The 25341-nt window shown below is 43.0% G+C and overlaps 1 long non-coding RNA gene across 2 annotated transcripts; it reads left to right on the forward strand.

The window, feature by feature from the left end:
* Positions 1 to 4223: 4223 nt before the first annotated feature.
* LOC147652240 (uncharacterized) lies at positions 4224 to 23701 on the forward strand. 2 transcript variants are annotated; one of them, XR_015289271.1, is made up of 3 exons: positions 4445 to 5131; positions 5517 to 5934; positions 20133 to 22624. It is a non-coding gene; the product is annotated as an uncharacterized LOC147652240 (long non-coding RNA). The 2 variants fall into 2 exon arrangements; XR_015289270.1 differs by lacking the exon at positions 5517 to 5934 and having other exon boundaries at positions 4224 to 5131; positions 20130 to 23701.
* The last annotated feature ends 1640 nt before the right edge of the window (positions 23702 to 25341 follow it).

Here is a 25341-nt window from a genome sequence, read left to right on the forward strand (position 1 = left end):
AAATGCATGTTTGCTCGTGTTTTTGAGGCAGGGGAACTTAGGGTTTAACATCTCTACAGTTCTTCTTAGGTTTCTCTGCCATCAAAGTTCCCAAGAAGGACTTAATGGGGAATAGAAATCATTTGGTTGTGGTGGTGATGGTGTCCTTGATACATTTTTCTTTAAAGGTTGTACACTGATAAAAATAGTAAGTAACCCAGTCTACTCATAACCACTTCATCTTTAAGTTCATGCAAGTTTAGGGAGGTGTAAGTGACTAAAAGGATGAGTGGCTTAAGATTCACTGAGTGATACTGCAAATACAAGGACTGAAATACCAAAGGAGTAAAGGATATATAGACCTTTGCCCATTACATCAAGAGAATGAAAAAGTTAGGAAGGGGGAAGGGGGGAATTCCTGTGCTATATTTTTCAAGTCCTACTCCAAAAGGGGTAACCAGCCCATTAGTATAGGTGCCAGGAAGCTGCTTTTGTGACATCTCACCAAACACACCTACTTTCACTGGACCATAGAAAGATCAATCCTGTCTGAAAACCACCCATTACCTAAGACACCTAATTTATATTAGAAGCTCACTAAAAGGCACTGTCTGGCCCCCAACCTTCACTGCCAGTGATAAAGAGGATGTTGTACACCATATGTGACACTTAATCAAAACCGATATTCTTTAACAAACCCTTAACCTCTAGCACACAGGAGTCATATGAGGCCAAGGGACAAGACACAGATCCAGCTCAGGGTGGCATATCCTTTGATTAAGATGATACAGATTTCCCATTTTTATCAGGGTTACAAATTCTGGATATATCCCTTTTTGATTTGTCAGCATTAAATTTCAGTAGAGGTTCAAGCCAAAGAGACACCAAGACTAGTTCTGTCTTCAACTGTGTATTAGGAGATAATTTCTCTGAATCCTCTGCAGTAATGATCCTCTGATCTTCTCATCTTTCTGTAAGCAAGTTTTCCTGGGAACCTGGATTTAAACTATGGCACAAACCTTGCTTGCGTCTGGGTCCTTTCTTAAGGAGGAGTATCTAAATACTCTTATTCTGTGAGCCCTGAAATGGACCTTTTTTTCTTTCCTTAGGTCTTTTTCAAAGAGGCAAACCTTCAAGTGAGTTCATTCACCCTCCCTTGGATTTCTGGGGCAGGAGGTTTTACTTATGGAGTATACAGTACTTTAGATGAGGATTGCAAACTTCAGGGGGTTAGACAGTTTTCACTACCTGCAGTACATTGGAATCTCAGTTATAGTTGACTTTACTCCTGGGTGACTTCCATTTCCCCCCAGTTTTTTAGGTGAAGCCTTATTCTAGCATTTGCATGTGGCTGGTTTGGGCACGGAGAAGTCTCTCAAACTCCTCATCACAGGGGTGAGTTTGGCTGGTTTCCCCCTTTGCAGTCAAATTTTTCAGCTGGAAGTTTAGATTTTGTTAGGAACATGGTTCTGCAGAAATGATTTCTAGTCACTGTTCCCTGAAAATAACATGCTGCTTTATTATTAATGCATAAAGGAGATCTTGGAAAGGGTTTTGCTTTTCAGTTGTGTGTTTTTAAACACTGAACCAGCACATCTGTTCTGCGAGGCTCTGTGGCTGGCTGGAGGATATGGGCTCACTTCTGCCAAGTGCACAATATCCTTGCTCAGCACACAGAAATGTTTCTTATTTGGACTGTTTCATTGTTATGGTTGTTACTAGTACATTTATAAGCAAAGCTCTCCCTGTGAGGAACTGGTTTTCTCCTCCTTTTCCACAGGAGCAAGGAAGCCCCTCTACCTTCACAGAGAAACCAAAATGATCTACAAATTTCTCTAGTAAAAAAGGACAAGATTTTGCATGAGTTTGAGATTCCAGGAAAAAAGAGGCAAGTAGGAAGCAATGTCTCTCAAACCTTTCAGAGTTTCTTTTTTCCTTATACTCTATGAAGGAAAAGGGGCAATATGTGTAGGATACTCCCTTTAAGAGAGAACTTTGGTCACAGAAAGACCTGTAATCATGTTAAACTACATTCAAAGGCAGCTTCTGTTTCATAAATGCAAAGCTGACAAACAGAAATCTGGAGGACTGGTTCTGGTTTATGGCATATCACATACATCAAAGGTCAGCCTTTTACTCTCCCATACCTTGGTTTTTAAAGCTTCTTTTATATACAGAAGCACAATCAAGGAAGAAAGACTTGCAACTCAGCTGCCACTCCCAATTCCTTACCCATCTTGATTTCTTAATCAGAAAATTAATTGGGCCTTGGAATCTTAATTTTTCTTAAACCTCTTCAGATTTAATCAGTGTGTTCTGCTGGAAGCAATCTTTCACTTAAGATTTCATAGCGATGTAGGTAGAGAAACCATGTCATTTCCTGCATCAAATACATCAAAGTTATTGCATGTTGGGGCTTTTTAACTCAATCCCATGCTTCAGTTTTGGTCTCTTTGCTTTAAGGAAAGAGTGTTTTTTATTTCTTGTTTCTACTGGGTGGTGAATCTGCTCTACTGCAATGCAGTATAAAATTAATAAATTCCCATGGAAAGAGGAGCAGATGCCTCCTCCTGTGCAGTGTGCTGGGATGGTTTTCACAACCAATGCATTCTCTGTGGCACGTGGTGTGAAGCGCAGCCTCTCAGTATCAGTATTTAATTAAAAGGCAGAAGGCAGACTATGCTGTGACCAAGTGCTGCCACTATTATTTAAGGACACTTCCCAAACATGAGTGCTCTCACAGCAGTGAGAGACACAGCCTCCCTTATCCCTAACTTGGGCATTCAATTTACTGTTCGCAGTGTCCCAGTGAATACTTGGATTCTCTAATGAGATGGGAGGGTAGTTTGTGTCTCCAGATTGAAAGCTTGCTTTTGCAGAGATTTGCCTCTGGCATTCACAAGGAGGTTGCCTTAGGGGCCAGAGGGCTGCATTACAGCATTTAACAGCCTGCTCAGGTTGCCATTACATATGGGGTCAGCTAAATCAGTGCAGTCCCATGGCAGGGTGCCTGGTTTGTGGTTTGTTTTAGATTGAACCTTTCTAAAGAGGCTTATGAATGTCTGGAGAGAGTTTTCCTTTTTGGCTTTGTTTAAAACCCAAGGTTTGGGCCCAGCATTAGAGTCATTGCCACATGCAGAGAGGAATCTTGCTTGGCTTTGCTGCACAGGTGCAAACCCCACTTCTCACTCCTGTGCAGGCTACAACTTCGAGCTCCCTCTGCTTCCTCAGCTTGAGGGGCTCCTCAAGGGTGGGGCTTCCTCTGAGGCTTTGTTAAACATGAATTCAGCCCAGCTGAGGACACAAGGTGTGCCAGGGGTGCTGGAGTGTGGCTCACCCCCACCCAGGTGAGAGTCTCCTGCAATTGTCCTATCATCCCTTTCCACCTGGCCAAGCTTCCCAAGGGCTGGTGAACCTGAGATGTGGGACTGCTGTGCTGGAGGCACCTGTTTCATCCCATCCATGCCTGAAAGCGTGTGCTGGGAATGGAGTGGCTGGAAGTTACCTCATGCTCTGTGAATGGGAGCTGCTGTAAGATGGACTGTTGGACTCCAGCCCACTTTTTCTTCTCTAGTCCCAGCAGGAGTCAGCAGCAACTCCCTGTCTCTTCCCTGCTTTCCTTTCCTTGTCAGCTCTGTGAACTTCTTGCTCAGTGATGGGCATACACAAATGCCTCTGCCTGCCCTCTGCTTTGCAGGATTAGGAATAAGTGAAACGCCAGCCACCTGTGTGCTCCTGCAATCATCCCCAGAGCATGGACTTGGGTTCACAAATATTAATTTTAAAACCCTCTTTCATATTTGCCTGATAAGCAAGCTGGCTCATTATAGCTGCATGCTTTATGGAAGCTTTGTAAGTGGTGAGTACAAGATACTTGGTAAAACTTAAACAACATGTAATGATGCCCGAGTTGTCTGTATTTAGGAAAATATATTGAAATTGCTAGTTTGGGCCCTCAGATTAGGCTGTAATACGGGACACTTAAAGTTTTGAGAAAATTCAGGAGTAAAAATACAAAACAGCTTGATGCAGACTAATAGAAGAAGGAAAAAAAAAAAGGCTATATTAAATGCTGGTGGCAGGCCAACGTGAGTATTTAGAAATTAAATCCGAAATCTGATTTGTGGACTAGCAGCAGCTTGTGATGAGTGCTGCAGGGGGCCAGGGGCAGCTTCGATGTCTGTGTGTGTCCTGGCTCTCCAGAGGGCTGCAGGTGCCATCCTCAGGCCAGCTCTGCTGGCACCATCAGCGGCGGTGCCAGCCGGGCAGGGAGCTCGTGGGGGGCTGCTCTGCCCTCTGCGCCCCAAACCTCCCAACAGACAGACTGGACTGTGGCAGGAAAAATAAAAACCTGATGGCTGTGGAAGGATTAAGATGTCTGTTGATGCCCAGTTTGGCCATGCAGCTACAGCCCTGCTTTCAGAGAAGCTGAGGCCCTGAGGTACACTGGCCATGCCTCTTGCCAGGGCTGGCAGCCACCCAAGTCCCACAGACTCCTCTGCATTTGAGGAGGATGAGGATTTCAGGTCTCGCAAAACCAGCCAGGAGAAGAATTTAGAGCACACCTAAAACGGATCATGAGCCCATCACCAGCTGGTTGCTGGATACAAGCACAGAGAAGGAGCCTAGCTCATTCCGTGGGAGACACACGCTGTAGCAGACACAAGGCTACCAAGGCACCTCACTCCTGTCCCGGAGAGGGGACGGTGCTGCTGAGGGCCTGGCACACCTGTGTGCCGTCAGGTCTCGGCTGCGAGGCAGTTCCCTTGCTCCCCATTACGTGCTTTCTTTCACTTTCACTGCTAATTGGCACTTTTTAGCCATTTTTGCATGTGGAGTGTGTTAACACAGGATAGGGTTATTATCAAATTAATTAGGAGCTCCCTCCAATTATTCCTGCTGTGCCTGCCGGGCTCTCCCCGCTCCCCCCGGCGGGCTGATTGGCTACCATAGCTCTGGCTTTGAAGGCCTGAGCGGTGCCCCGGGCTCATCAGGGCACGGCTCCCGCCTCATCCCCGCCGCTGCGGCCTGCCCCCGCTGCCCGCCGGCTCCGCAGCCGGGATGCTGCTCCCGCCGGGCACGGAGCTGCCCCGCCTCGGCCCAGCGGGCCCAGCGGGGCTCCAGCCGGAGGGCGAGGCTTCTCCTGCCGCGGGTAAGCAGCGGGGCTGGGCAGCGGGGCTTTGGGTGGGACGGGGGGGAGCTCATCCCAGCACCAGCGAGGGTGAAGCTGCAGTACCTGCTGTCGGAAACAGCCCAGGCTCTCAGGCAGGGGACGGGAATTTATACGCTGAAACTTGCAACATACAAAACCACAAAAGCAGCTGAAGCCAACCAGCATGTGGACATTTGCTTAATTGAGAAATAAGCACATAGTTGTGGGTCAGTGACTATACAGCTGATTGGCTGAGGCTATTTTATTTTGGAATAATTTACAGTTGTTAAATGGATTTGGAAAAGCCTTAATAGTGGTTATTAAACTATTGACTTAGCCTGACGTGTTCAGTGTAGTAATCCGTGTTTGTGTTTGTGGCTGCGAGGCGGCTGCTGGAGCTGGGAAAGGTGCTGGAGCGCTCCTCCTGCGCGGACATCAGCAAAGCTCTTCGGATTTTATCTGGGTCAGAAGCTTCCCCATAGTTACAAATTCATTATGTGCATCTCCATCATCACCTATTGAAACTAATTTAATGTCAAAAAACCCTCCTATACAAAGAGTGACTTTTTTGCACCTGTGCAGAATCAGACTCGTTTTAAACTGTTTGTGCAATGAATAACTTCAAGTGCAGCACTTGTGGAGTTTGCCCTTCTGGCCAGCAGTTCAAACTGTTCACGTTCATTTATACCACGGTGCAGGATACATTTGCTAAGGACTACAGAGCACGTATTTTACGATGCGTGGAAGAAATCCCTCCAAATGAACTAAATATCTCTCCTACTCATCACGTCTCCTGTCCACAGGTGATTTACAGAGCAATTCTTATTTTCTTTTTATTGTTTTCTTTTGTATGATGGTTAAAAAGGCAGTGGACAGATACTTAAAAGACAGATCCCCTTTTTTTGCTCTGTTTAACCCCTAAAATGTGCACAGTGCTAAATGCTGGTTTTGCCTGAAACAGGGTTCTATGGACTGGCAGCTGTGTGTTAGTGTGGAGGCTTTGCTAGAAGGAATAGAGCTCTTGAATATTTTACAAAAAGATTTTTTTTTTTCTCCAAATTGTCAGTTGATGACCAAACTCCAGTAGACGTCAGCCAGGAAGAAGGAATGCTAAGCAGTCAGATTAAAAACAAAGGGGAAAAAAAAAGTTTCCCCTCTGGATTTTGGCTCCCCTGTCTCAAAAAATATTATTGTTTCATTAGTTGCCCAGTTAGTCAGAATCCCTCCTGGGAGAGACAGGCCCTACATTTCAAAAGGAAAACAAACAAATAAACCATCCTGTAAAACCTCTCATCCCTGTTAGTTTTCAAAGAAAAATATAATTCAAGACTCTTTTAAAATATTATACAAGGGTGGAGGAGGTCAGAGGCTCTGAGGGTACCTTTGGAGGTCACATCAGAGGGCTGCTGTCTGCAGCTGATGACTGCAATGCTTTTATTTACTCCCCATCCTCTTTTTAAATCTCCACTTTGGAAACATACCTTTGGTGTGAATAAGTCACTAGACTGAAAGGGGATTTTGAGGTTGCAGGGGAGAAGAAAAGCCCCACCTATTCAGCAGTAATTACAGAAAAGGTGTTAGGCCCGTTACAAGGAGTCCTGGAGAAGTGTGACCATCTCTCCAGTTTGGGCAAACCCTGACCTGCAATGGGAAATTCCCTGCTGAGGCTCTTTGCTGCCTGGGACTCCTACACCAGCCTGGTTGCCTGGCACACTTGTTGATATGCCAGAAACCGTGTTATTGCTTTTCCAACCATTTCACAGGCCTAAGGTCAGACAAAAAGGCTCCACTTCTGGCAGCATTCCCAAGTTTTTTATGTGCTTAGCAATGCAAACCCAGGTAACAGCAGTGACAAAACTCCACACGCCCCAGTCTGGCCATTGCACTCAAGCAGCTGCATCTCAATATGTCCTGGTGATGCAGGAGTTCACTTGCAATGCTCAGTCAGGGGAGAGCTGTTTTGTTTTACTAATTATTATAATTTTTTACTTACTAATTATTTTTAAATATATCTGGACATATTTTCTTCCTCTTCCCTTTTAAATAGTGGTCACTAATATTTCTACTTTAGAAAGACCATATTCTCATTTCAATTATTCTACAATTGTTTTCTAGTCTTAGGTATCCTGTAATAAATATATAATGCCTGAGTACACTCAATTCATGCAGTATTTCAAATGAGAGTTGCTACTTTTCCCACATACTTAGTTGTCCAGTACTAAAGAGCAACATGAGGATTTTCTATCATGGAATGAAAAGCACACAAAAATTTGGGGGCTCCATGTATTTCAGAACTGTGTTGTGTCACTGTATTTATTTTTTTTTATTTTCACTCCAAATACTCTGTAAAGTATCCCATATGAGGGCACTAACCTAGATAGTTTACGTAAGACTGTAGGAATTCAATTCCAGAAATGAACCTTTGTATCTCTAGGAACAGCTGGAGAGGCTCAGGTCTACTCATCCTGCTCAGAATGGACACGAGGAATTTGGATTAGATGCAGATGGAGTGGGGATTTCATTAATGACAGAAAGAGAGGCAAACGTGTTGAGGCATAACTGCCTGAACACAATCACAAAATATCTGTGTACGTATTTCTGACTTTAAACGATGAACACCATAAATATGCTATCATGCAAGAGGCAAAGCATATGCAAATGTAACAATATCCCATTACCTCTCCAGCAAAGAAGAATTTTCATCACTCATTCATCTCCCATTGAATCAGCACAAAGATTCATTGCTGGCTGTTAATTATCCTCTACAAAGACCTGGCTATTGTGTTCAATTTTAGTAAAGGCACAGTTGTTATTGTAGTGTACATAGAGAGAATGGTACCTCAGGGAGCAGGGAGGACAGAAATATGCTTGAGGAGAATTTTAACTAGGAGAGTTCTGTTGCACTGAAGGGATCCATAGAGTAGGATTTTGATATGTGCTTCAGGAAATTAAGCTTTTTCAAGACAAAAAACCTTGCTGTGACTCTCTGAATATGTGATACCACTCAGTATTTGAAAGACATCAGCCACTTAAAAATAGCTTGCTGTTACTTAAAAGAATTTCTAAGACTACTTTGACAGAAGGGTAGACAGGAGGAACTGGTCTGTTCTTCTCTGAAGTCTGTGACCCTCCAGTCACATCAAAAAAGGTGTATGCAAGAGTTCACAAGGGCCATTCATCTCCCCGTGGTTTTTGAGGGGCACTTGGAGGCCACCAGCAAAAGGCAGCAAACTGCTTCCTCCACACCTGCATGGTGGAGGAACTGGGACCTTACACAGGAGCTTTCTTGGCAGGACCCAGTGTCACAGCAGGAGAGCACCAGCTGGAACCGTGTTTGGGCTGGGTGCAATGCTGAGGTCACCAGGATTTGTTGGAATTCAGGAAAAGAAGAGCTGGGAACAACAGCGAGTTATGCCAGGGGGCCATGTGTTTTGTGCACTCAACTGTTGCAAACACTGCAGTTGCTTGGCACTTTAGAGGGTTCAGGAAAGATCCACTGAAGGTGTTATTTTAGAGGGTGAGTTCTTTCCCATATGCTTTCCACTATCTGAATGTCAGGCAGGAGGAGGCAAAGCCTTGAGACACTTGGGCTGCTGAAGTCACTGCTGTTGGTATGGAGCAGGTAGGTGGCTCTAGGCTCATGTGGGAGGACTAGCCTTGCTCAGAGCAGCTTCATAGCAGCTGCCATGAAGTCAGCCTTGCTCCCTGTTTCTCATTTCTACTCGATGCTTCTCTCCTCCTTGGCTATGCAGGGATAAGTACAGAGCTCACAGAGCGGCTGTGTGTTCCAAGCGTGCAAGTTGAAAGGACAGGACAAAGCATGTAACTTTGGGTGGAAATACTGAGAAAAATAAGAAAAGAAAATAAACAAAGCTGAAGGAAGATAATTAAAGCTTCTATGAATACCAAGAATAGCTAGGGATGGAGGGAACACAAAGAAGATACTAGGTCAGGAAAGCGAAGCAAGAACTTTGGGGTGGGCTATAAGAAACCACAAGATGTGACAGGATGATCACTGTTGGTCACTGAGACACCGGCCATGGCACAGCCCTGTTGAGGTGCCTGTCCCTGCCACGCCACTTAGATATGACTCTGGTAGTCCTGCTGCTTGACTAGACTCCAGCAGAATGGGACAAGTTCTTTTGCAGTCCCTCATGGTTAATCCAGTACAGCAGCTAAGAAATCAGCACCAAAAGGCACACTTCACTTGGGAGATACTTGGATCCTTGCCTTGAGTTGCAAAGGAAAGACCTGGGTAGGCCATCCCCAGAATCCCACACTTGGGCGTATTTTAACAATGAAATAGATTGATTATACCTTCTGCCCATCTGTCAGCACTGTGTTCAGCATCAAATCCTGCCCAGCGTGGAGCTGCTACCTTTCTTTGTACCACCATAATGGGAAGAATTGGTTCATGGTCAAGAACTGCCCACTCAGAGTAGCCAGAAACAGTTCATTGATGAAGTGTGGTACATTGTTTCCTTGGCTTCCTTCAAGTGCTTTGAGAGCCAGGTGGAAAATACACACTGTCATATGGCCAACAAGAACTGTGGAGTGTCTCTCCTATGATGAGACCTGATATTTAAACCTGATGTTTGCTACTCAGATGATATCTGTGAACAAGCAGGATTCCAATGCATTTCTTCTATTCACAGCTTGGAAAGTGTTGCAAGACCATTTTTGTCTGTATGTCTTCTCGTTACCAGAATTATTTTTTGCATACCCCTGGGTTAGAATGGAAGACTGTAAATATTTTGGGGCTTCTAATAGTGTTACTACAAACTTTGTAGTATTTTAATAGCTGCTTGTAAAGTTCCTGTTTATTTAGGAGATGCTTGTATCACATCTGTATAATTTTCAATGTTTAATACTAAAACATCTTGAGAGGATTTAAAAGATTTTTTTTCCTATTGATTTTAATGATGAGTCAGAAAATAGTTTTGATGCCCCTTCTGCCTCTGATTTTCTTGGCCCCCAGCTGTTGTCCTGCAGCTGGAACAGATGCACACTGTACCTCCCATGTCTCACTGGCAGCACGAGGGGAAAACAGCCCTCAGCAAAATTCTGTGGGAGACATGCTGTGTTCCATGTGTAAAGCTGGTGGATCAAAGATATAAACTAGGGGTATGTGGGGTTTTCTTTTAGTTCCTGCAGGGGGGTAGGCTTGCCTTAACTAGATTTAGATTCTAGGAATGCAAAGTCAGTGTTGGAAGAAGGCTGGGTCTTCTGGTTCCCTTAGTGTTTGGGCTGGTTTTATCGGCCTTATAATAAAAGGATACCAAAATTAATGTGCAAAACGTTGGAAGAGAAACAAATCAGCTGGCCAGCATCTAAGGGATGTATTTGTACTCATGTCCCAGAAGGTCAAGTGTGATCAAGTTCAGGTGCTCAGGTGGAGCAACAGAGCAGGTAGATTTCTTGTGCTCTGACCTGATTTACTTTCCCTCCTCCCCTCCATGTTTTTCCATTCATTCATCCAAGCAGCCTGACCACCCACTGCTGCAGTGTTTCAGTGCTATTTTGTATCAGGTATTATTAGTAGCTATTTTGCACAAAACCCAAAGCATGGGCTTTTCTAGTATATAAATCGCATTTTCTTATTATGACTATTCTAATCTAGCTCTAAAAGTGCTAATTCCAGTAAATGGCTTTCATCTTCTTATGGCATATTTCATACCATAGTTAAACACAATAAAGGAAGGGGACATTTGCTTGTGTGGCCTTCAGTTTTGGCCTGAATATTGTCTTACACAGGGTTACTCACACAGGGTTTGCACAAGGTAAAGAAACACCAAGGCAAATGTTGACTGAAAGCTGTTGGAGATGAGCTGGGATCTCTGAATGTTCAAGAAAATCCAGAATACTTTATTAGAGTGGTATTTGTGATCTGGCTTTTCACACTCTGTTGCAGCAGCAGAGGGAATTCCCTCAAGGTCATTGTTTCCTGGGGGATGCTGTGCCTTAATGGCATTCAGGGCAGCACTGTTGTGAAGGAGCAAATGAGCTCAGCTTGGACCACCAGCTTTGAGGGGTTTGGACCCCTTCAGCAAGGCCTGGATCAGCCCAAAACACCTGTCAAGGACACACCTGAAGAGAGAGGAGTCTAAGCCGTGCTGGGCCACAATGTTGGTGACTGCAACTTTGGGTTGGTTTGTGCTACGTAAGAGAGCTCATCTGGGACTTCAGCAAGGAAACAAATGTCTGTCAGTTGCACAGGTGATGGATGGAGTGAGTAATCTCACAAGACAGGTGAGAAAATCACAGAGATGAGATCAGCCACCAGGGAAGTAGACCAGAGGTTGGGTAAAAAATGAAAAAGAAACAAAGTGTGTGGGGGAAGAGTTATTCCACCTTCTTTAGAATCATAGAATTATTTAGGCTGAAAAAGTTCTTTAAGATCATCAAGTCCAGCCATTGACCCAGCACTGCCAAGTATACCACCAAACCATGTCCTCAAGCATCACATCTCTCTGGGCAACCTATTTCAATGCTTGATAACCCTTTCAGTGAAGAGATTTTCCTAATATCCAATTTAAACCTCCCCTGGCACAACTTGAGACTGTTTCCTGCATTTTTCTGGAAACATTCCAGCACCTCAATGTCTTGTAGTGAGGGGCTCAAGACTGAACACAGATTCCCAGATGTAGCCTCACCAGTGCAAAGTACAGATCACTACCCTGGTCCTGCTGGGCACAGTTTTTGGGACTAAAACAACTACCAATTGTAAGCACTGAATCTGAAACATTTTCTATGTGTGAAGGCATCTAGAATGTTCTTTAGAGCAAAAACTGACCCTAAAATGAGATTCTGTTTTCTGGGATGGATAAAGGAAGCGTATTCAGCATGAAATGGGTTAAAAAGTAGCAGGAGGGGCTTCATCCTTCTCCTACTCATCCTTTATCTTTTCCTAGGTAAACAACATTTCTTGATTAAAAGATATGTTAGGTAAACCACGCAAATCGGTTGTTAAAATATCATGATTACACTTCAAATGTAAAAACACACATGTTGCACTGGGCTCTTTCTGGGCTCCTCCGTGAGTGTGTGCCTAAGGGATGTGCTGCTGCCTTACCCATGGCTCTGCAGGGCTGGCACTGCAGGAGCAGCCAGAGAGCAATGGGGCATTGGGTGCCTGGGACTGGAGCCCTGGTGGGAGAGGTGCTGGCAATTTTCTATTTGGCAGAGGCCAAATGTTGAGACAAACCATTCTTGTAATGGCCAGGTAAAATGGCAGCAGGAGCAGCAACTGTGAAACAGCCAGTGCCTCTGGGCAAGATAATGTTACATCCTTGATTTGGTTACCTTTAATATCTTCCTGTTATTAACAACATCCTGCTGGATGCCCCTTCCTAGATGCAGGCAGGCTGCTGGAGCGAGGCATGCCTGCGTGATCTGTCCCACAGCCGGCAGAGTGGGAATGCCTCAGCACCCCTGGGAGCCTGGGTGTATCTCAAATGCCAACCAGGGCAAGTGAAGGGAGGTTCTGTATGGCCACCAGGTCAGCCTGTGGGGGCATTTTGATTTAATCACATCTCATATATGACCAGGGGTATCATTCTATTTTTCAGCTTCGCTTTTTCCAGCCCTGTTAGATAGCTCATGTGGGGAAAGTAGTATCTCTCAAAGAATACATTCTATATTTGGTAGTGAATGATTTGAGGCATGAATGTATCTGAAGGAGAAAGGCTTTTCAGGCAGCATGCTGCTGGCTCAAAGGATCCCGCAAAAAATCTGCTGGGCCCTGCCTCTGAGTCGTGCTGCCCTCTCACCAGCCTGAGCCTCAAGGAATCAATTTGGGGACTGCTTGAGACTCTGAATGATATTCTTCAATGGTCTCTTTCTACTATGAAAGAAAAATACAGGGAAATGTCAGGGGGAATTAACAACTTAGATGGGCGGGTGGCAAGGCTTGAAAACCATACAGAGATGATTGAGAGAGGAGCTCTGTCCAACGAGGAAACAGCTACTAATATTGCACAGGTGATAGGCTTGGAAAAATTAGTTTTGGGGTTTTATTAAGTACAGCACAACCTTAAATAAAAAGCTGGAAAACCAGATCTAATTTGTCTTCAGCCAGTATATTAGCAGTAGAATTAACTGACAAAATGTTGGGAATGGTCTCTATTAACATCCATGTTAGAAATATGAAGTTGGTTCTAAAACCCTGGGGCTGTAAAGAGACACTTCTTACACACAAGCCCATGCAAAATGGTCCAAAGCAGAGAGCATGGGCCAGGCAGCAGCATGATGTGTGGGGGCTTTGCAGGATTTCAGACTCAGGCTTTGAGGCACTCAAATGATGATGCTGCTAAATTCAGAGCCTCTCTCACCATTAATGCCTCAAGTTGTTTTCCTCCTGCATAACTGCAGGTGCATGGTACAGGCACAGCCTGGGCTGGTTGAACGTGGGAGCTGCATCTGCAGCTGGTCCACTGCTTCCAGGAAGGCCAACCAGGGCTGTGTGGCAGCACTTTGAAAAATGTGAAGGTATGTGGAAAATCTACAAGAGGAAGGAAAAATGTTTTCCAAAGAATAGAATGGAACACTAGTTAAATTAGATTCTTAGTCAGAAGAGATAAGGAAGGATATTGATCCATTCTTCTTTGAGATAGAAAGATGGTGAAATGCAGGATGGACTGGGATTAAAAAATGGGAATATTTCTCCGTTCTGCCATGAGACTTCACATGTAACCTCTAGCAAGGCTCTTGATGCTCTTGCACATCTCACTCATGTCTCTGAAGCAGGGATAATCTCTTCCACGATCTAAAAAGATTTTATGAGAGAACATCCTCAATGGTTTGAGTCCTCAAGTAGGGAGGTAGAGAGGTATCGGAGGGAGTTCTCTGATTGCCTTCTATTATGGGCACTGCTGAGTTAGAGAAGAAACAAGACAGGATTTCAAACAGTTTCAGAGTTGAACAGTGCTGGTATCCAACAAAGAGTAAATGTTTTTTATTGAGAGATAAGGATATTTTGTTTCTCACTGTGTAAACACAAAAATATTGGTCTTTGTAGATTAGCTGCAGCAATGAAAATACTTTGCATAGTCACTAGCTGGGAGTTCTCAGACTTGGTTAATACATCCTAAGTGGTCTGGTACAGGCTGGAATGGGGAGTTGAATTAAACACAAGATACTGGGCAGGGTGAGGCTTTTTCACTTAGGATAAAGCTAGTTCTGCTCTCCGTGAAGCCTCTGCTTATAACCCTCATACTGATGAGCACACAGCAAATGTGGACAAACCAGTGAGGAAATGGGAGAAAGGACCATCAGCTCACTGTCATGTTGGTTGACACTGACTTGTGATCAGAGAGTTACTGCCTCTCTGCCCCCATGGGAAACCCTTAACGTACTTTAATTCCTATTGTTCTCTATTTGACAGAAGTGATATCTAGTTCACAGTTTAAAGAAGTCAAAATTTGAGGTCCTTTATTCTGACATTGACCAGTAAGTTTCTTCTCCCCATAGAAATCCTGGGGGCAGATTACAAAGTTTCACAGATAATTTGTAAACCCCTAAAATTGTTGTGGGTTTTTGGTTTTGTTTTGTTTTCCTGTGGCCTTTAGAAATTCGCTTCCCAGCCTGCCTCTCCATTGCCTGAAAATCATGGGAATAAGGAAATGCTTGCTGACTTCCAAATGTGAATTACAACAGAACTGTAAGGGTCTGGGTCCCAGAATCCTCCAAAATCAAGTGTGTGTTTAGCTTTGAGTTTCTGCAGGGTCTTACTGCTCTGGGGCCTTGACTCTTTAGGGAACAATAAATAAGAAAAAGGCAGCTCTCTTCCTCTGGACTATAAATAACTTGCAGATTTAATTGACTTGTTTTATTATCGATGTTTATGCTGAATTGTCCTACTACTGTATAACTCATCCAGGAAACAAAATTACTCCAATGACTAACCTGAGTGTCACATAAAAATATCAGTGAGAAGTGCTAACTTTCTAAGGTTTTACAATACTGTTCCCTCAGACTGTTAAAATTGGAGTCAACCTGTTAAATATTTACTTATTTAACAAACATGCTGTTTTAACTTCCTCCCTATACCCTTAAGTAATGAATGACAGAGTACAAAAAGAAGGCTATTCACCTAGTTTATTTCAGATTAGGAAAAACAGGGACTGGCAGGTATAACACACTGAATAGATTGGGTATTTATATTCCCATAAAATTGCAAAATGTAGCTAATTTAGATTATTTAAGAGTTTAGAGTAGTTAAGAGTTTAGAAGACTTCATTGCTCCAAGCCGTGGAGATTCTTATTGCCTTGCTAGGTCATTATTATTCTCTTAGCAACAAAAGATTTTTAAAAAGTTCATAAAAAATCTCAGGGTAAGATCACAAACATGTAGCAGCGAGAATAACAATGCTACACACATACTTTTGTCACTTGGTGACAAAAATGAGCACCTCTCTTTTCCTGGAGTTAACCTTCTTGGGAAGAAGGGGAGAATAGCAGGATTTGGCTGTTGAATCCTTTCATTCTCTCTACTTCGTGTGGGGTATGAAGGTCAGTGAATCAGAGCACTGCTAGATATGGCCACAGGCATCCAAGGCAGCCTAGGTGCATTGATTGCTTCAGCACCTACAAGCAAGACTGCTGAGCTTGAAAGACAAGTTTCCATGTTACACAATATGAAAAATAAAAAGTTCCTGGAATATATTTTTAGAGAAGTGTGCTGAGCAAAGGAGGGTATACTGAGGTATACAGTGCAGAAGAGATGGATAGATGAAAGCCGAGTTACTGTGACTAGAACATAGAGTCAGGCAGTCATCCATAAGGGATTGTAAATGTTGGAATGCCAGAGTTTGTCTCTGGATGTGTTACTGACAGGTGATGAACACACAACCCTGGGGTGAAGTAAACAAACCTTGTCAAACACTCCCAACTTTGAAGAGGGAGAAATGTGAGTGAGACAAGCACTGTAGCAGTAAGTGGTTTCTGGAAGATTGCGTGTCCATTGATACACGGTGCAGCACTGGGCTTGGATTCCTCTCACTATCAGTTTCCTTTAGCATCCAGTGAGGAACCAGAAAGGTGTGACACGGGCAGAGCTGGGGGCCCTGCATTCCACTGACTGAGTGAGCAGTGCCAAGAACCCTGACTTCCTTCAGCAGTGTCTTCTGCATGGATACCACACCTGTATTGCAGAAAAACAAGGAACATTTAGAGGCCCAAGATGTGTGCCCCTCACTAAACTTTTAAGAATAGTTAGACCCATGGGCATCAGTGATGTGACAGATCAGAAATTGGGATGAGAGGCTTTTTAACAGCACTGGTTCCTGCTACCTTAAGATCAAACTCCAGGCTGCCAGGGCATGAAGTTTATCTCTAGTCTACCATGAACTGGAAGATGAGGTTTTCTCTTTGTATAGTGTGCTGCGCATGTAGATTCTTGTGAGGGTATCCCTCGGGGTCTTTAACAACAAAATCTGGTCCTTCCTTTCATGCTGGGTTTTCAGCTCATTAGGTTTGAGAAATCTGCATGAAAAAAAATATTTTTTCCCTCCAAAGTCAGAAGGCAAAAAATGGAGTATGTCATCATCAAAGCTGGATAGCAGTGGATTAGAAATCCAGCACAGAACAGTAGTCCTGTGCGCTGCAGATCTGATGGGGTTTGGTTTCCCTTGGGCAGATCTTGTTTGGATTCTCCCAGGTCTATATATCTGGAAGCCCTGACTGAAGCTTTTCCTGTGGGTGGGTATATATAACATCTTTCATCTTCGCAGCTTTCTTAGTGTTTAATAAAGGTTTAACTCGAACTTCAGTGGGCCTCCTTTTACTTAGCAGCTTGTTCTTATGAAGCATACAGGAATGCAGCATTTTCAGCCTTTTCTTGCTCTGTCAGATGTGGTTAAAACTGGCTGTTTGTTCTTGTTCCTTCTCTCTTGCACAACATGCAAGTAAGTACACGCACATCTGTGCACACATGCGCACGCACACAGATTTATTAATTTATTATACATATGAAGAGATAATGATCTCAACCCCATTTTAATTTCTGTAGGAATCCAGGCTAGGAAAAAAAAGTACTGCAATGCTACTTCTTTGGGAGAAGAAAAGGAGAAAAAACTTGTATTTTTTTTCTATGCAGGAGACAGATTATTCAATTACCACTTTGCTTAAACATAGTATGTGTTGCTGAAAATCTGGCACTACTATTAAAAATATGTAGTGGGCTCTGTGTCCTAGAACTGCATCATTGTGCTTGTGTACGGCACGCACGTTTTGCCTCCAGTGCCAGAGTGGTCCTGCTGAGACTGGAGGAATGCATGGGGAACAGAGCCTTGCCACAACATCCCGTCTCCATTATGTCTTTTGGACCTCTGCCACAGAAAAGAAGGAATTTTATCCTTCATTTGTAAGTAATTAAGATGATAGTGGAGTTTGAATTTTCTAACTTTGTGAAAACAAATAGCAATGATCCACTTCAATAACTCAGATACTAATTGACACAAGAGAGAGAAACAATACATTAAAAATTAATTAACTTTTGTTAATTAATTTTTAGGAATAGGAAGAACACCTGCAGCACATGTGGATGTTTGCAAGTGTCATTAGACTGGGAAGGTTGTGCAGTAATCTGGAAATTGAAATAGGTCAAAAGGACCAGGAATGATCTGCAGCATTGTTTGAGAAGTAAAATGTGTGATTGCTAGTGAGCTGAAATAAAGGTGATGACGATGTGCATTTTTTAAGGATGTTTATCAAAGCCAGAGGTTAATTAGCAGTTAAAAAGCATCCACTGGTGTTTTATGTGAGCACCATGAGTGTGCTAATTATCATTTTCAGCCTCAAATATGCCTCTTACAGACTTAAACTGAAACAGATTGATGATTCTTTTACTGAGGCATTTCTTAGATAAATTTTAATTAGTAACTTTCCCCCCTCCCCCCAGTTTTTTTCTATGACCAGAACTGGAATTTCACCTCACTCGGCTTTCTCTTCCTTGGTATTTGTGATGCAGTTCGAGAATTACCTGTGGTAAGCAGGAAGTTAAGAGATAAGGGGAATGTATCTATTACGACGTCTTGTCCAAATTACACATTTGGACTTCAGAGAAATGTAGACACAGAAAAATGTGAAATAAATTCTAAAACTTTCCACCTCCTTTTTCAGTTAGTGAGTAGAATGGCACAAACCTGATTTGTTCTGTTCCTCTTAGTGCTTTTGTCTACTCTAATAAAATGACGCTTCTAGGAAAGTCCAGAGAAGTTTTATATGCCACTGTGGACATGCCAGAAGTCTCTTCAAAAACTGGGGCTCATCACAGGGAGAGTGGACCAGGCACCTTGGAGGCATTTAAACCCCCAAACTGAGATGACATGGGCTGTGTGTAATCCCCTGGCACCAATTAAAACAAAATGCTGAGAACCTCTGTGAGGTCAGGTTGTTCTTTGTATCAGACACCTCTCAGGGAAGGTTCTCAAGTCACCTGCCCAGCCCTCTTCTATAGGTTGCTACCTACAACTCCTTTTTCAAGGTTCAATTTCAAGTTCAGTTTCTTTTTTTCCCCCTGAAAAAGAGAAAATTTCACCTGAAGATATGTAAGAATTCAGAACTTACGTACAGGTTTCCAAATGACCTTACAGGGACATTCATTTAATCTCTCGCTGTTCAGCCCACATCACGACCTTCTGGCTGCTGGAACTGAGACTTGCCAGAGAAAGCATGGGATGTGGTTTGGACCACAGCCCCAGACTTCCTTCTCCTAGAGGGAGCCATGGAGTCTTGCTTGCTTTTGTTTTGGGAATGAGAATTCAGAGAGATTCATAAAAGTCACTTCATCCCTCCAGAAGTACTTCCTTTCAGAATTTTTAACTCCTGCTATTAAGTTTTCAATTTTTCAGCCAACATATGTGCACACATCTAATTTGCTAGTCTCATTTCACCAGCCTACTTTTATATCAGTACTATTAAAAGTAAAATGCCAAATTGTGAGGAAGACTTACACTAGAGAAGAAATACACATATTTTTTTTTTCCATTCAGGTGACTCTATGTATCTATTTAATTACTTCTATTCTCATATGATGGGTTAAGGAAGATCCTCAGATGCTGTATTACTGATGCTGCAAGTTAAGAGTTATGTGGTCTCTTCCTCTGAACAATTTTTCTGACCTTACCTAATGGAGTTACTTCTTTTTCCCCCAATTATTTCTATCTGTTGTGATGACCCTGAAGGGCAGGAATTAAGTATAAACAAACAGGATAATGATGGGGCCTAAAGACAGTAAGTAACTTTTAGGAAGCTTGAAAAAAGACACCTATTTCTCATTTAGGAGAGGTGAAATTAAAGAACAATTAACCTGCTAAATGGCAAGTTTTCAGCTATGTACTGATCTACTTTTTCCTGTTGCCTCTTCCTAAATGGGAGATTAGATGACTTTGTTTCATCTTCAGAAAGAAATTTTGTTCATGAAAAATATTCTTAGATGGACTGTGCTGCCAGTTGAATAAAAACCACACATATTTTACAAGGAAGATTTAACTAATATACTCTTTATTTATTTCTTTACACAACTAAAACCAGGACAATGAAAGTAATGAGAAAAAAAAAAAAATCATTGGGTAATGATACCCAACTTCGTTCCCTATTGTAGTGACATACTTTAACAGAAGAAAGTTTTCTCTAACATTATTAAGAATAGAACCCGTTTACCAGTCAAATTCTAGATCTCTCTAGTGAATTTGCAAAATATACAAGAATGCAAGAGCTGGGGAGAGTTACAGCTGTAACAAACAAGGAAGAACTTCTGATTAAAAAGGAACATGACTTATTTTGTCCCAATTGTTAAAAAAATGGCATAAATACAATGACTAGGTTAAAAGCAATGTTCCAGAGATCTGTCCTCACATATTGGTGCATGTAGAGCTTGGACAGACTTTCTGTTGGCCCCATTCCTTGCAGATCAGTCATCTGTGCTGGTGAAGAGTCACAGCCTTTAGATTTGTGCACTGGGTTCTTAGGCTACTTATTCACAGGTTCTTCCTCTTAGCAGGCAGTGGCTTTCAGACCTCCAGTGAAGTGCACGAAGAGCCTGGAGACGGCATGTTCCTGCCGTGGGTGCCCATGAGTTTGCTAGGCCTGCCTTTATCCCAACAGCTTCTATTGGATGTGAGCAGACCAGTGGAACTAAATGTCTCTCCTGCCAACAGCTGGATCCAGGTACCACAGATTTCTCTCTGAACCTTCTTTAATGGAGTTGTTTCAAGCAGAGACCAGTAGTTTTAGAACTGTTTCCCCATTTAAACCGCTCTCCTAAAATCCAATTTTGCTAAATATTCTTTCATATGATTACACTTTACACTTTACACTCATGCAGCAGACTACACAAATGCTTATACATATAAAATATATGCTTATACAAATAAAGCATATTTCACATGCTCTCAGCTACCACTTGTGTGCCTCTAAAGGCTTGAAATCCTTGGCTACTGACAAGACACTTGACACAGAACATAGCCAAAAGCAAGTTCCTGTTTGTCCAGCAAGTTCGACACCCTCAATTAATGTACTTGCAGCTGTTGAAGGGAGTCTTGCCTCTCCTCATCTGCTCCCACCCATGGAGCTCTGTTGCTCCCTGTGTCTAGTTTGACTCAATGTAGCTTGCAGTATCAGAAGCGTATTTTTGTAGGATTTATTTTCTTATGGTGATGTCCAAGAGCTGTTAGGTTTGCTTAGGGGCTGGGTAGACCACACCCACTGCTAAAGCCTGCTTCCCCCCAGCAAAATTTGTGTTCTTGTGGCCAGAAGAACATGCAGATGCCTTCTGGAGGATGATGACACAATGCCAGCCAAGACTCTTCTCTAACCACTGCTGATTTTATACCAGGCAAGACTTAATTTCTCTATTTGATGAACTTGAGGTATTCAACTATCTCAACTACTATGTGCTGACTCACGAGACCTCACAGGTCAACTTCCTGTCAGTCCTGCCTGTGGCCCTGTGTCAGGATGACCCAATATTCTTAAGCAAATGGACCCATATGGGATGTAAAAATTAAGACTGCTGTATCCAGGACTGCTAGCCACCCTCTTGTTCTTGTCTGCTAAGACTTAAACAAATTGCAAAAGCAGGCTGAAATCTAGAATGAAGTTGAATTCTATGATGTTTAAGAGATCTGATTCAAAACCCTTTCATTATCTTGGGTTTTACAGTACCATGTAAATGTTTAGCAGTTAGAAAACACAAGTTTCCAGATTCTACTGAAATTTTAAACAGATTATTAGAAGAGAAGAAGGTATCTCAAATTCAAAAAGACACCGCTCCTGAATGGTTAGGTTTTTTGGTGTTCTAGTTATTTTCTGAGGTATGAGATTTACAGATAATCCTGCTTATTGTCCCTCCAGTAAAGGACACATTTTAAGGTAGACTGTTGAATGGAATCCCTACTGATTCTTCACAGGCATTTCAGACCCAGCCTTTCAAACTGAAGTGGCCTGAGCCTGAGTTTTCCTGGTGTTACATTCTGTCATGGCAGAATGCATTCCTGTCCGTCTTGTCTAGTTGCATTCTAGGCTTCAGAATGGCAAAACCACCACTTGACAGAGAAATGGAGTACCACAGCTGTGAAAACTGAACTGGACCACATAACAACAAGCCTTCAATAATATATTCCTTTAAAGAAATGCAGGGTTACCCATATCGGGGACCACTAAAGACGGAAGTAACATGTCATAGCTCAGAAATTTCAAAGGACTATAGAGACAGAAAAGCTATTTCCAAGTAGAGCAGATACTGTGCTGGATGTTGTGTTAAGATAGTGCACTTCCTTCTGAATTTGTACCGAAATGACACTGAGCCCCAAGACTAAAACCAATGAGATACAAAATGTAAGTCACAGTGGACAAATGCAGCATTGAGCTGACAACTGAAATACAGGGTAGGTATTAAATTTTAGTGTTCTTTCCAAGTTGCATCTTGTTTCATCTGTCAAAACCTTCTCTCAAGTTTCATCAGAATCTAGTAGACATTGCTTCCTCTCCCATATTACTTTGCTACTTACCCCAAAGGCTGATCTCAGTTTTGAAACTGCTGCATTTTGGTATGTGGTAGAGGTATTCTTATTATTTTTAGAGCAGTATTACTTTCTCTGTATCTACACAGCTCAAATTACAGCACACCATTTTCAGCAAACTGATTGAGAATTCATCCCAGGACCTGCAGTTAACCAGGAACTGCCTAGAAGCAGGAGACAAGGTCTTAAAGAGACAAGGCTCTTTAAGAATAAACTGGTCATGATTAGTTTATTCAGCTCACATATGGATGTGGTACATCTGGTGGGCAAGCTCAAAAAAGAGAAAACAATGGCTCCTCTAGCTGGGCATGGAGCTCAGTCTCTGGGGATATTGCCACAGTGGTCACTCCGCAGGAATACCAGCACCTACAAGAACTCAGATGTCCGGTTCTGATATCTCCCTCATATAACCACAATTTTTCTAATGAGTGTCTTAATGCTAATATGTTGACAAGCAAAAAAAAAAAACAAACCAATAATGTATTTCTCATTTTCTTTTAAATTTTTTTTTCTTCTCATGTGTTCTTAATCTCTGCTGGGAAGTGGTAAACAGATACATGTGATTTCTATTACCAATCACTTTCTATTTAACAATCCTGAGACTCTTTACACCTTTTTCATATGAACATATCTTTTTTTGCAACTTTCTTGTAATTTATCTTGATTTCTGTCTACTTTTTGACTAGTCTATTAATATTCTGATTGAGTTTTTTATCTAAATGTATATTTACACTGATACATGGAGGGGACACTGATATATCATAATGTATCAGTGTCCCCCCCAATTTTAGATACTTGACTAGAAAAAGATGGTCCTCTGCTAGTGTTAAGCTTGATTACATCTGAGTTTTATTGCATTGAAAAACTCTTTATATACAAAATTCAATCCCATTATTGGTATTTCAAATCTTTGTGTCTTAGAGCACTGCAGTTATGTCCCAAGGCTGCAATCAGATCCATGTAGATAAACTACTCTATTGACAACATTCCCCTTAAGTCAGACAGCTCTCAACATGCACCCACCCAGCTGTAAAAGAATAGCTTTCATATTTAGATAAAGACAACATGATCTTCCTAAAGCAAAATGCTATTGACAATATTTGGCAATACCCTGCTAAACAGCAAGGGCCAGTTTTTCAATGTAATTTTCCCGGTCACAGCATCTTAACAGGAACTATTTCTCTTATACATCAGTCTTTAAATGAACAACTCAGTTACTGAAAGTCTAAAGTAATCAGTAATAGTTCTTGTTCCAGGATGACAGGCTCTCATAAGTTTCACTGGCAACTTCTGATATTGCCAAACAAACTCCCGGTTCTATACTAGCTGTAGAAGTCTTTTTTCAAAATGCTGCAATACTCAGGTAATTTTGCATTTTCATTTTTTTTCCTGAAATGTCCTTATGTATGTATATTGATGCATTTTTAAAGGCTGCGTATAATAGCTTTCACTGGGTAAAAACTATTTCTGACACCGTTTAAAAAAAACTGACTTCTGTTCCTAGTTACAACTTTTGATTATTAAAATAAAAATACGAATTGCAAAAAAACCTTATTTATGTCTGTGTTATCTACCGTGCCAACAATAGATTCTATAATAGAATTAATTACAAGAGACTATGTAAACCAATACAGACATTTAACAAACAGAAGAAGCTTTTGGCTGGGGTTTTTTTAAACTACCTTGGAAAAAATGAATTGTGACAAAAAGATTTACAACTTACTACTAAGACTCCTGAAGGTACTCTCAGCATACCGGCAAAAGTAAATTGGTTAGAAATAACACTAAACATCACAAGTAAAAACAATCTTCCACTGACAGTGAAACTGCAACCTTTGTCCATCATAACTTCCTGATATTAAATTCCCATTTTCTGAGTGCATTTTTTCCTATTCTGTAATAGTTTCTAAGTTAAGCATGATCAGTTACTGCAAGGTCATAGTGCTGGGACTGCTTAAAAAGCACAGCTTATTCTCTTCTCAGAAAGCCTGTTGAAAATCCTGACCATACTTCTGGGTTTCCTAGTTACTGATTTTGCCATGAGTTTACCTCAGGAGCCTGGGACTCCCCATTCTCAGCTCACCTGAGACTGTGCTCACAGTATCTCCTAGTTAATCCTCAGCTCTAATTACACTAAAGATTGTAACTGGAAAGTAGGTTTGAAGTTTTTTTTTGCCTCATTCAGATCAGTGTGGAACACCACACTAAGGGTAACCATAAAAAAGTCATTCTTCGGGAGAATTTGCAAGCTAAGGGTCAAAATCAGTGTCTCAACCTACACTCTGTCCTATGACCCTGCACATGCACTCAGATGTGACGGAAGGCCAAGCCCAAATTGTTCCCCTTTGCAGGAACCCATCACAAGCTAAGTGGTGTTACAGAGAAACAGGCCCCACTAATAATCATTCCTGTATCATCATATACTTATGTAACGTTTTATACATATTTCCTGCCTTAGTTTAACAATCCGAGAGCTCCCAGTTTCCTTTGTGTTGCATAACACGACAGACCAGCAAACTGACGTTGAGGGGAATCTTACTAATTCTCCTTAACACGATGAAAATTAAGCCTGCTAGCACAAACGCTCGATCCGTGCCAAGGCCCGGGTGCCCAGCTCAGGTCAGGTCCTCCCGCTGGGAGGACGTGTCGCGCTAAAACCTAACTCGCGGCCTTATCCTGGACGGGTTTTGTTCTGCCTTAGAGACAGTGGAGGTTTTAGGTTCCGCCGCCCGGGTCAGGCAGGTGCGAGCCCGCCACGGCGCTTATGCAACGGCGGCACGGCGGGGTCGGCCCGCTGAAGCGTGCGCTGCTCCCGGGCCGCGGCCGGCGCTGACCCGGGCGCCCGGTGCCGCAGGGGGGCGGCCGGCGGCAGCCTCCGGGCAGCGCCCGCCCGGGCGGACCGGCTCCCCTGGGGACCGCGCGCCGACATCTTAGCGCCGGAGGGACAAAGCGCGGCGGCGCTGTCTGTCGGCCGGGCGCTGCTCGGCCGCCGCCCGGGAGCCGCGGCTGTCGCCAGCCGTGAGTGACAGCCCCGGCGGGGAGACTTCGAAAGATCGCAGCCCTGGCCCGGCGCCCCCCGGGCACAACAGCAGCGGGGGCGCGGGGGTGGGGGCTGGAGGGATAGCGCCACCGCCGCGCAGCTGTGCCTGTGCGCTGACCCCTGCGGGCGGGCGGGTCCCGCGGTGTCAG

Source organism: Cyanistes caeruleus, chromosome 7 (assembly GCF_971803275.1).
Source record: "Cyanistes caeruleus chromosome 7, bCyaCae1.hap1.1, whole genome shotgun sequence".
In the NCBI taxonomy this organism is placed as follows: domain Eukaryota; kingdom Metazoa; phylum Chordata; class Aves; order Passeriformes; family Paridae; genus Cyanistes; species Cyanistes caeruleus.